General features: G+C 51.3%; 1 pseudogene; it reads left to right on the top strand.

The window, feature by feature from the left end:
• LOC129135991 (tubulin beta-8 chain-like) overlaps nucleotides 1–2,695 on the top strand; it is a 56,756-nt pseudogene extending 54,061 nt beyond the window's left edge.
• The last annotated feature ends 9,877 nt before the right edge of the window (nucleotides 2,696–12,572 follow it).

Raw genomic sequence — 12,572 nt, 5'->3', positions numbered from 1 at the left:
TGAATATGGAAACAAGAGTCTTCCCCTCCCACATGGGAGGAAAAATCAGTTTCAGCTCAGCTAGGAATTTAGTCTTACTAAAGACGTGGGAGGAAGTTCTTCAGCTGAGCAGCTTTCCCCAACGTGGAAGGGACCATAGCAAGGATACCTGAGTTCTCCAACAGACGTTCAACGCCAAGGGATTCACAGGTGGGTGCACCTGTGTGGAAGTAAAGCTGTTGCTTATTCTGGGAGCCCAATCGGAGGCTGAGGGAGGTGGACGCGGGGCTATTTAAGCGTTAGCGGAGGGCGGGCTGGGTCGCTGCGCCTCTGCTCCTCCTTCTCGCGCTTCTGTTGCCGCCCTAATCCTGCCTTAGCCATGAGGGAGATTGTGCTCACGCAGATCGGGCAGTACGGGAACCAGATCGGGGCCAAGGTTGGCAGCCGGGGCTCTGAGGTCCCAGCCCGGGCCTGCCGGGTGGCCGGGGAAGATGTTGGCAGTGGCGGGAGCGGTGCCCCTGCATTGCGGCCCCTGGGCTCCCTGTCGGGGACGGTGGAACTGGGCGGCTGGTGAGGCGGCTGGGGTGGACCCCAGGGACAGGGCGGCCTAGGGATGGGGGTGTGGATGAGGGTGGGGGTGGGAGAGGGGCTGGGGCGCCTCCGTGACTCAGCCCCGGCCTGTCTGGCCCCTCCTGTCTGTTGCAGTTCTGGGAGGTGATCTCTGATGAACATGCCATTGACTCCGCTGGCACCTACCATGGGGACAGCCACCTGCAGCTGGAGCGCATCAACGTGTACTACAACGAGGCCAGCGGTGAGACCCTCGTCCTTCCCCCACCGCCCTCCTGGGAACGTGGCTCTCCCCTCGCTCATGCCCTCCCTCCCCACACAGGTAGCAGGTACGTGCCCCGCGCTGTGCTCGTGGATCTGGAGCCGGGCACCATGGACTCTGTGCGCTCGGGGCCCTTCGGGCAGGTCTTCAGGCCAGACAACTTCATTTCCGGTGAGCTGCGGGCGAGGACTGGGGTGCGGCTCCTTAGCCAGGGCAGCTCAAAATCTAGGAACACCCCAAGGTCATCCTGTGGGAACTGTGGCGCCAGGGCCCCTGAACATCCTCCTATCCGCCGAGTCGAGTCGCTCAATCTGCCTGTCCTAAACGGGCTTCGGGAGGAAGGCCCGGGTGTCTCCTCAAGGTGAGGAGCTACTGATGTCCTTGCCGGGAGCTGAGCTGGGGTCGTGGCTACTGCCTTTCCTGAGAATGGGCAGGAGCCACCTGCAGCGAGGTCTGTGAGCCCGTCTCAGGTTTGACTCCTGTCTTAATTTCTAACAGGGGAAGCTGCTGTCCTGTAACTCTGGGGGAGCGGGTTTCATTTGCTCCACCTGCAGGGCGAATGGTGCTTTCACCTCACACGTGACACTGGTGCTTTCTGCATTATGGTGGTGACCACTGATGACCGTATACCTGGCCATCGAGTGACTGGCTGTACTGTCTTACAGGTCAGTGTGGGGCCGGAAACAACTGGGCCAAGGGACACTACACCGAAGGCGCGGAGCTGATGGAGTCAGTGATGGACGTTGTCAGGAGGCTGAGAGCTGTGACTGCCTGCAGGGTTTCCAGCTGACCCACTCCCTGGGTGGGGGGACTGGGTCTGGGATGGGTACCCTTCTCATCAGTAAGATCCGGGAGGAGTACCCAGACAGGATCATAAACACATTGAGCATCCTGCCCTCGCCCAAGGTGTCAGACACCGTGGTGGAGCCCTACAACGCCACCCTCTCAGTCCACCAGCTCATGGAAAACATGGATGAGACCTTCTGTATAGATAACGAAGCGGTATATGACATATGTTCCAAGGCCCTAAAACTGCCCACACCCACCTATGGTGACCTGAACCACCTGGTGTCTGCTACCATGAGTGGGGTCACCATGTGCCTGCGCTTCCCGGGCCAGCTGAATGCTGACCTGCGGAAGCTGGCCGTGAACATGGTTCCGTTTCCCCGGCTGCATTTCTTCATGCCCGGCTTTGCCCCACTGACCAGCCGGGGCAGCCAGCAGTACTGGGCCTTGACTGTGGCTGAGCTCACCCAGCAGATGTTTGATGCTAAGAACATGATGGCTGCCTGTGACCCCCATCACGGCCACTACCTAACGGCGGCTGCCATTTTCAGGGGTCGCATGCCCATGAGGGAGGTGGATGAACAGATGTTCAACATTCAAGATAAGAACAGCAGCTACTTTGCTGACTGGCTCCCCAACAACGTAAAAACAGCCGTCTGTGACATCCCACCCCGGGGGCTAAAAATGTCAGCCACCTTCATTGGGAATAATACGGCCATCCAGGAACTCTTCACATGTGTCTCAGAGCAGTTTACAGCAATGTTCAGGCGCAAGGCCTTCCTCCACTGGTACACAGGCGAGGGCATGGATGAGATGGAATTCACCGAGGCCGAGAGCAACATGAACGACCTGGTGCCTGAATATCAGCAATATCAGGATGCCACGGCGGAGGAGGAGGAGGATGAGGAGTGTGATGAGGAGGAGGTGGCCTAGAACTCTCCTTTTCTAGGTAAAGGGGGGAAGCAGTGTGGATTCTTTCCTGTGTTCTGACAGCCATGTGTCACTATGCGCTTGTTCATTTGTGTCTTCACATCTCCTGCTGCATTTTAAAGCATTTGTATAGTATGCGGTTTTGCCTAATAAAGTGTTCTCACAGCATCTGGTTTCACCTCCATCTTCCATGGGCCCTCTGGCTACTGCTGCCAGATGCACACAGTTGTCCTGCAAGGCGGAAGCTGTCTGGGCTTATCACATGCCCAGGAACAAGCATTCCAGTGGCTCCAGGAGGGCTCAGCATGGGCTGTGGACATGGCAGGCAGGCTTCACGCAAACTTGGGGATGCCCTGGGCCTTGGGCAGCGACGTGGTGGAAAACCTGTTCCTGAAGAAAAGCCTTGGCTTATCCCATGTACCAAACTTCTAGGGGACCAGCTGGCCATGTTTTGGAACTTTGTCCACCAGGGTCGCTGACCCCTTTTAATGTCCCCAAAGTCCCATCTTGGAGTAGGAATGTGGTCAGACAGCTGGCTCTGAACCAGCAATGAAGGGTGTGCAAGTTGGACCCCAGCCACTCCATCACCACGATGGCCTGGGTGTGATTGTGTGGCCTCATTCTCTTAATGAGGTGGGCATGGGATATCTGGCAGGGACTAGGCAGGAATTGAGCCCAGTGTTTGCTAACATGCACTGAACCCTATGTAGAAGGGGATTAGGTCCTGGGGGCTGCAGATGTGGTTGCTGGGCCTGTGACATGCACTGAACCCTATGTAGAACCCTATGCAGCCCCTTGAAACTTCCCAGGATGGCTGGGTTTGGGGGTTTATCACCTTATTTTTCTCCCTCTGGTTTTAGCCACTGTAGGCCAGTTTGTTCACAGATTTTTACCAACTTTGGCTCATTTCATTACCTTATCAGAGGTGGGAATTCTGAGGTCCCTAAGCCAGAGGCTTTCAGGGATGTGGCTCCCTCTGCCGCCCTGGCAGGGAGGGCGCAGGGGTCCCAGGTGGAGCCTCTGACCTAGAGCCTTTGGCTCTAGAGCCTGGAGCCTTACCGCAAGGCTGCCTGTGGGTTTGGCGTCGGGAAACAACCCAGCCTGGAGCCCAGGCTGCTGGTTATCTGGAGACAGCCTCCCCGTAAGATTTCTCTGAGACAAGAAACAATTATGCAAATTATCCTAATTCTGTTTTAAAGAATAGAGAGATTGATTGCAGAGACAAACCATTTAGGCAGGCAATGTAGGTGTTTCCACAGCTAATCTGCCTTCAAAGGAGAGGGATTTTGTTTGTAAACTTCAGACCCAGAAAATTGATTGTTCTGTCAACTTTAGATAATTATCTGTCCTCCCTGAGGCCCTAAGCTTAGCAGAAATGTTCTTTCTCTGAATCAGTACTCAGCTTTGGATCTCTGTTGGGTTCCCTGTGGAGTGCTAAATCAGAGATTCCCCCAAAGCAGTGGATCAGGAGCCTTCCTCCAGCCACAGTGCCCATCCTGCCTGCAGAAGAATGGACAGAGGGATGGGAGGGCTGCAGAGCTGGCACTGTGTCCCTGGAGGGGCTGGTGGGGACTCACTGTTCGGGGGACAGGGGAGGCAGAGTCCACACTCAACTGCTGCGTGGAGATGGGCATGAAGGGCAGGCAGGTCTGGCCTTGGCCTTGCGGTTTGTTTCCATTAAAGACCTTCAAGACCAGAAGGGACCAATAGGGCCGGACTATGCAGGGAGAGAAGAGGTTCTAGGGAACTGAGTTCCGAAGTCTTCGTCTTCTCACTGTGCAATGGGGTTCACCTATAAAGCAGGCTGCTTGTCCTCGGGAGAGCTCATTGTGGAGAAACATCACTGGACAGAGCCCCTCCTTATCTGCATCAGACTCCTCTGGTCTCCCCGGTTGCCTTTTTCTCTGCCCCTAAGGGCACCTGTCCCTGGAGAGGCTCTCAGGACAGTATCCTGGACACCCCCTGCCTGGACACCCCTTGCCTGGCACCCCTCCTCTCCACAATGTCATCAGAGAGCTCCACCTGCCCTTCTAGCCCCCTGGTCCAGCACTGCTGGTCATGAGGTTTGGGCCCTGTGACCTGCCCAGATCCAAGCTGTGGGGAAAGTTTGCTGAGACCAGTTTGGGGAACAGAGGGGCCTTGTTGTACCATTTGTTCTGGGCACAGGGGACCTCCTGCATCATCTATCTCCTCCATGAGATGCTAGTTTCAGGGATTCCTTGGGGACACTGGAGAGCAGGGCTGGCTCAGGCAGGGGCCTGACCATAGTCCAGACAGTGCAGACCCTACCTGAGGTGCCACACGGGCCCTCATCAGTCTTCTCTTCACACAGTGGAGTCACTCCTGTGCCTCCCCTGTCTGCACTCCATTGAGCCGGGAAAGGCCTGCAGTAGCCAATGCCCACATTTGAGTTTCAAATGTGAATATACCCAGGGATTGCAATTTACCAAAAGATGAAGGAAAAGGCCTCTCCCAGTACTTGGTCAACATTATTCTGTGGTATTTTTCAGATGAAATTAGCATTTAAGCCAGTATACTTTTAGTAAAGCAGATTATGCTCCATAATGTGGGTGGGTCTCATCCAATCAGTTGAAGGCCTTAAAGGAAGAAATACTGACCTCCCAGGGGAAGAGGGAATTCTGCCCCTGGACTCAAGCCACTCTTCCTTGGATTCTAGCCTCTGTAATCACACGAGACAATTCTGGACATCTCCTCCTCTCTTTTCTGTTTCTCTGGAAAACCCTGACTAATGCAATTCTTGTTAAGCTGCTTTTAAGAAGTGTGAAGAAAATATTAAAAAGATGTAACTAAGAATTTTGAGTGGACAATCTAATTATTTCACACTGGCTGAGATCTCCCTGATGTTGACATTGCAATGACACTGTGCACTTCTTGGGGCAAGAAAAAGTGCAGTCTCAGTATCCCTCCCACTAAATAGGAAGACAAATTGCCGTTTCCCGAAAAGTCCAGAATAGTAAGTAGGTTGACGAGTAACTCTTGAAGTTACATAGGACAAATCAGTTGCAACAGAGGATCATAAACCCCTCGTGTATGGAAGGAAAACAAGTTCGTCAATGTGCAAACTGTAAGTCTAAGTTCCTACTTCTGTAAAAAGTAGAGTTTCCTCTTCAAAGACTTTCCTTCCCATCTCATTAGAAATAAATAGTAACTTCTCTTAGAAGCAAAATTTATTCAAAGACCTGTGCTAACATTCTTAAATATCTGCTAGCCCTAATAAAGAAATCAATGTACTTTATGTTCTTAGCTCCCACAATTTAGCCTAAATATTTGCCCTGGCATGCTTATGCTAGTCCAAGCAAGCTTTAGGTCATTGCCTGTTCCTCTTCCTTATGTGAAGGTGTTTTTACTTTTTTCAGCATTCCACAAGTTACTTCCTCCTTCCTTTGTTCTCCTCTGCCTTTTCCTCTCTAAAAAAGTTCTAAGTTGCTAGCCAATCGGGACAAATACAGAATGTGAGGTCCCGTTCCAGCCGCTGGAAACTGGACACAGCAGTAGGGTGGATGCATCAGGTTATAAATAACCCTGTCTCCTTTGCTCAGTATACTGTTGTGGCAAAACTGCTGGCGAGTGTACCCTTTCTGCAGAAATTAAAAAAAAAAAAATGGCCTTGCTGAGGAAATTAAATTTACATTCAAGTGCTATTTCTTTACTGCACTGGGAACAAGCATTTCAAACAATTTCAACCCTGCTGGACCGCATCAAGTGAGGGCCAGGGTGGAAAAGCGGCCGTGCCGAGGTGCCCCGGAAGCAGCCTCCGGAGTGTGCGTCAGAGTTTCTGGCCATTTCAGCTAAGACTTTTCTTCTGACAGACTAGAAGTGAAAAAAAGAATTATTTACTTTGTTGGGAAATGTGACAAAAGGTTAAAATTCTACTAGTTCATAAAATATTTGAAGCTAACTTTGTTTTTGTAAATAAAATTGTATTTACAATTTAAGTTTTAGTTCTCATCCTTGCTGTTATAAAAGTTATTCTAAGTTATGTCAGTCTTTGAGGGTAAATGTAGAGTATTTAAAATAGCCTATATTTGGAAAACTGAACAGTGTTTGTTGTCATGATTTTACTTTGTTCTTGACCACATTGGTCCCAGAGAAAGTCAAGGTCTTCACCCACGGATTCAAGATTCTTGTGGCAGCTGCTGAATTCTTTTCCAACAATGCTTGGGCTTCATCAGCGTCATGTTTGTGCACTACCCCAGCCCCAACCACAGACATGGGCAGGAGGAACAGAGCTCTACTGTGTAGCGTCACTGCCAGTAAGAGTCTGGCTCTCCCATGAAGCATTACTCTTCCTCTGCATGTATCTTAGAATTTCAAAAGCCATTTGGCCTCCATTTCTTTAGATTGTGGATAAGATCCATAAACTTGTACTGGGGTCACTGTTCCTCCAGCCTCTTTAGCACGTATCTGCAGTCTCATTTCCAGGCTGTTTCCTCTATGGGCCACTGCCTGCAGAATTCCCAGATGAATCCATTGCCCATTCCCTGTAGCCACATCTCCAAATCCACAGCCGTTCTCAGCAGCTGCCTACACACTCACATCCCAGAGGTCAAGTTGCCACAGCTGGTGTGTGTTTCCAGCCACTAGGCAACCCCAGGTCTTCATCTGAGCACCCAGGGCCAGAAGTCTCACCCTGTCCCCCATACCATCCCTTCCCAGCCAGCCACAGTTTCCTTCCTTCTGTTGCTCACACAGTGCTCTCAGCCCCAGATGCCCTTCCTGACACTTCCTCCCAAGGAAACCCAAGTCCTCCGTCAGGGTCCACCCAAATGTCCACACCCTCTGGTAGCCTGCCCAGCCCCAGAGGCTCCCTTGAGCTCCCTTCCCCCATTAGAGCCTACAGAGGCAGTGCTGCCCAGCAGACATCTCGGCTGGGAGTCAAACAGAGCAAGGCTATTTTGGTCCCTCTCTCCACTCTATGCGACCCTGAAATGTGCCCTGGCCTTAGGAAACATTCAGCTACATCAGAGAACGTGAGTATGCATGTGGTTTGTATAACACAGGCAAGACATGGTTTTTAGATATGTTCAGAATAGATAGTTACAGAGAACAGGTATGTTACATGTGGGAAGGAAGAGACACAAGGGCCAAGAGATACTTAATATGCATGAGGCTCCTGGGCACTAAATGTTCAATTCACAATGTGCCTTTATACAAGAGACACCTAAACATGCAGAACCATGGGGCCTTCGTTCACCACCATTCCTGGTGCCCATTCTGGTCGCATGCATCCTCTGCCCAAGAAACACGTAGAACCCATGGCAGTGTGACAGCTGCTTCTTGGCAACTCCACCATGATCAGGCACACTTGTCCCATGTCTGTCCCATTGAGCCGGTGTGTGTCATAAGCCCTTCAGCTGTGAGCACTCTTGCCCAGACCTCGGCTCTGGTCCTCGTGGTCACACCTGAGGGGGTGAGGTTGACTAGCAGAGAAAGAAGAGAACCGATGAATGTTGACAGCACAGGAATCAGGTCATACGGCCCTCCCATCTCCTTCCCTCAGCTTCTTGCTGTGTTTTACGAATGGATTTTATAAACCTGTGATTCGAGCATCCTCAGTTGCTTCTCGAGCCTTTCCGCTCCATGAACTCTGGGACAGCTTGCCTGGTACTGCAACTGGAGGACATCATTGCATCCAGAGAGCTTCCCACATGACAGTCTGTGAGCAAGGGACTTCGCCTCCCTGGATGGTGGTTTTCTTTTATGTAAAAGATGTGATCGTAGTCTCTATTTCTCAAGGGTGCTGTGAGAAACACACAGAATAAGTCACGTGAAACTGTGTGGCAGGTAGCGGATGCTCAGTAAAGTGAAGCCTGCCCTTCCCGTAGCCTTTCTCTTCCTCCACTGGGTCTAGACTTCACATTGTCCCATGGTTCGAGATCCTTGGTTCATCCCGAGTCTTATCATCATCCCAGAAGCTTGGAGGGAGCTCCTGGGGAAATCCAGCTTCACGGTCCCACACTGATCACTTCCCCTGGGCATGGCCTGGTAAATGCAGCTCAGATCCGCTCCCCAGGCAAGTCAAGGAAGTTGCTGCCCAGAAACCAAGTGAGGACATTTACAAGAACCGGCAGCAGCAGCAGCAGCAGCAGCAGCAGAAGAAGAAGAAGAAGAAGAAACTGGATTTGCTTTTTCACCAGAGGATCCAGATTTCCCTGTGGCCTCACAAACAAAAAAGAAGGAAGACGGAGCAGCACAGTCATCCCTTTGTGAAAAAGGCATTCAGGTAACTGAGTGACTCAGCAAGCCTGGGTCTTGGGGAAATTACGAATACCTGGTTGAAGGGCAGTCTTCAGGCAGAGCCCCTGAGACCTGTTGAACTCTAGAGTGTGGGAGCAGAGGAGATTCAGGGCCTGCCCAGGGGCAGTGTCCACAGGGGCAGAGTGCCCCCAGGACTCGCCCTGGCTCAGTTAAGGACTCCCCTCAGGATCTGCAGAGGTGCAAGGCAGGGTGCAGCTCTGCCTGGACTGAGCTGGAAATGCAGCCGTGTGGCTGAAGTGGCCACTTCCTGCTTTCTGTAAAGCAGCCACAGGGACCTGTGAACAGGTAAGACCCTTACTCTTGATTACTGAAGAACTAGAACCCAGGCTCCCTTGACCTTCTCTCCGAAAACCCAGATGACACGAGGACCCTCTCCCAGCTGAAGGTGCAGATTCATGCTTTAGAGTGTGGGGAGTCAGCGTGGGGGCACGTGAGTGTTTAGCTTAGGTGTGGGCCTCACAAAAGAGTCAAAACAAGTCAGCCAGGACTCCAGCAGCCTTCATTGTGTGAGAGATGCCAGCACTGTGGCCACAGCCTGACAGCTGCACAGGCCACATAATGTGTGGGGCCGAGTGGAAAACGTGGGTTTTTTGTTGTTGTTGTTGTTCAAAATCATGAGCTTCCAGGGGCGGCAGCAGAACTTTAAACTACTCTGAGGCCCTTCTGAGCACAGGACTTGGTATGACTGCACAGGGATACCCGGCAGGCCAAGTGCAGGGACAGAGCAGTCTGCCCAGAGGCCAGCAGGTCCCCAGTCAGTGTCTGGCACCAGCTCCCTTCATGACCTGGGCTGGCTCAGTTCCACGGGACTCCCAAGGCTGGACGCTTCCCCGGAACATCATCCTCAGGGATTTCCCAACAGGAGCAGCCTCTGGCTTCAGATCTGTCCTTGTTTGACTCATAAATTATCACTCAGACTGAGAAAATTAACACTCAGTGATTCCTGAAAGGGTGCCCAGTGCAATAGATAATTTTCAAAGTGAGTTCATCGGGGGATTTAATAGCCAGGCAATGTCCATTAAAACAGCGACAAACATGGTGAGAAAAGGAAAAGTTCCAACTGGAAACTCATGCTGGCTTGACAGTTGTTCTCAGGGAGCAGAACAGAAGTGGGCATTTTCATTCTGGTTACACCATCAGCGATACCTCCACGGAGCCTCTCAGCTGGTTCCTCCTGGGTCTGGGCCACAGGCCTCCCAGTATTGCCAGTCTCGGAAGACATCTGTGGGCAGGTTCTGTAGAGGGAATCTGAGGCTGTGTGGGATGAGCTGCAGGACCCCATGTGGGGAAAGGCAGGAGGCAGCACCAGCTCCTTCACCAGGACCTGAGGGTACTGTGGCTCATCGGGGGCCATCGAGGACATGGAGACCCTGCACAGTGTTTGAGGAGTCCTGCTACATCAGTTTATTCTGGTTTAGGTGGTTGAGGGGAGACTCAGTGAAGTCTTGGGGGTTCAGGGCTACACTGCCAGCCTCTGGGACAGCAGCCCCAGTGTCCCCCGACCCAGGCCTTGCTCCTCCCTGCTGATGAATGCCCACTCTGCTCCCAGATGCACACCTGTCCTGAAGACACCCGGTTCTCATGCTCTTCTCTGCAGCACCTGAATTGGGCATTCCTGGGTAAAGTAGTTTAAGTTACTTTCACTTTTATCCACCTTGTTTCCGTTATTTCAACCATGCATGTCCCTTGTGTATGTAGGATAAAGGTGTCTAAGAATAAAGGTCCATGATTTAAAGTTTTTTCCTCTTCTTTCCCTGTCCTGACCACCTGATCATAAACTTGTAGAAATAAAGTGGATCTCATGTTGTGTATCTTTCGATGCATCTAGAGAGATGGTTATATTCATATAAATAAATGGGCACATCCAGCACACTATTTCTAGTTGTCGTCTGCTAATAAGTTTACATCTGGTAAATGCCAGTGTTTCATTAAATGGCTGCATTGCACATGAGTCAATCTGTGTGACAAAGAATATGGCAGGTTTTGTACAGCCTTTGTAAAGACATTCTTCAATGCTGCCTTTTAAAATAGAAATGTTAAATCCTGTAACTAATCAACCTATGCCTTGTTAGAGGGCTGACATTTTCAATAATTCCTTTACAAAGGGTAGTGAGATGCGTCAGATCCCCCAGTGGCCCCCAAGTAGGGACAGTGACAGTCAGCAGTTCTTTACGGACCTCTGCTCCATGGCAGGTTCTCCGCCGGCCCTGGCTGCGGGCGGCCGTCATCTAACAAGATGCTTCGGTCCATGGGTGGAGGACAAAGGCCTATGGGCTTGGGGAGCGAGTTCTTTCGTCTCCTACATGACCTTCATCTGCTCGCGTTTCCCACGAAGTGCATCTGGGTTGGAAGGAGATGGTGGTTTCCCACGGAAGTCTGGTCCCTAAGTGACGCCTCTGCTGCCTACATCAGAATCTCCCAGGCTTGCTCCACAACGGTCCCGTCACGTGGTGCAGACTCAGGCGCGGTCTTGTGTGTGCAGAGGCAGGCTTGGTCTTGTGTCCTCTTGATCATGCACCTAGTCACATCTGTTCTACAGTGTTGCATTCTTCTAATTTCCATGCACATCTTTGCATAGGCGTGTTCCCATTGTTCCCATGCCAATAAGTGGTGTGCAAGGTTCCAGAGTGCGCCAGTATTTCTTTAGTCGGTGTCATGCTGTTGGATATTCAGGTTTTTTAACCTAGTGTAAATAACATTCACATTTCTAAAAACCAGAGGAGTGTTTGTGATTAAGATATCATCTTAGTGGATATTAAATTGCTGCATCTGATTTCATTTCTCTTTCCCAAATAAAGAGTCAGTTGTGTGAGCTAGTCTCATTCTGAAACTGCACACTCCCATCCCAGAGGTAGAAAGCGAGATCTCCTGCCTGCATTTCACAGAGCATGTGATTATGGAGGTGTCCAGTCCCAGCAAACAGACCCTACATTCTTTTCCTTCAGTGACTCAGACGCAATATGTGGACAGTCCCAGACAGTATCGCTCCCTCACGTTCACTAACCTCCAGAGATTAAACATCACCTGATACACAGAACTGTGGGCTCCCCATTTGGCTAAGCATCAGGTGCAGCCAGGTTCTTACCTAGGCGCACTTGACAAGGTGCTGCCAGATGCCACCAGCGCAGACAGTCAGCGAGCCCACCTCATGAGAGGGCACATGAGATCCTCAAATGAGAAAGAACTCTAAGGAGCCAAAATCTGCCAAGATGGGTACATTAAAGCTTGCAACTTTGCACGTGAGTGCACCCTCAGACTCAGCCAGTTTATTCTCCTTTGCAGTCCGTTCTGAAAAGTCCAGCCAGATGATGGCTAAAGAGTAGAGAATGGAAGGTGGAAGGCGGTTGCTGCTTGCAGAAGAGGCACGCTGGCAGCATTGGCAGGAAGGAAGAGACTGGAAACTGAGTAGCAGATCCGAGAAACCAAAATGCTCAGCAAATGAGGGCAGGTGGCATGGAGCTACTTCCCTGGGTCCAAGAGCCTAATTACGTTATTGTTCCATAAGTTCATGGACTGCGGTCATCAGGGAAAATAAAACACTGACTGGGGGGTCGGTCTTTTCTGTTTAGAGGAGGCTCCCTGAAACCTCCCCCTCCCGGGTTCAAGCGATTCTCCTGCCTCAGCCTCCCGAGTAACTGGAACTATAGGCGCCGCCACCACTCCTGGCTAATTTTTTATTTATTATTTTTTTGTAGAGACGGGGTTTCACCGTGTTAGCCAGGATGGTCTTGATCTGCTGACCTCGCGATCCGCCCGCCTCGACCTC

The sequence above is a fragment of the Pan troglodytes genome, chromosome 11 (assembly GCF_028858775.2).
Source record: "Pan troglodytes isolate AG18354 chromosome 11, NHGRI_mPanTro3-v2.0_pri, whole genome shotgun sequence".
Taxonomy (NCBI): domain Eukaryota; kingdom Metazoa; phylum Chordata; class Mammalia; order Primates; family Hominidae; genus Pan; species Pan troglodytes.
The sequence above is the reverse complement of the archived record's forward strand: the minus strand, read 5'-3'. Positions and strand labels throughout refer to the sequence as shown.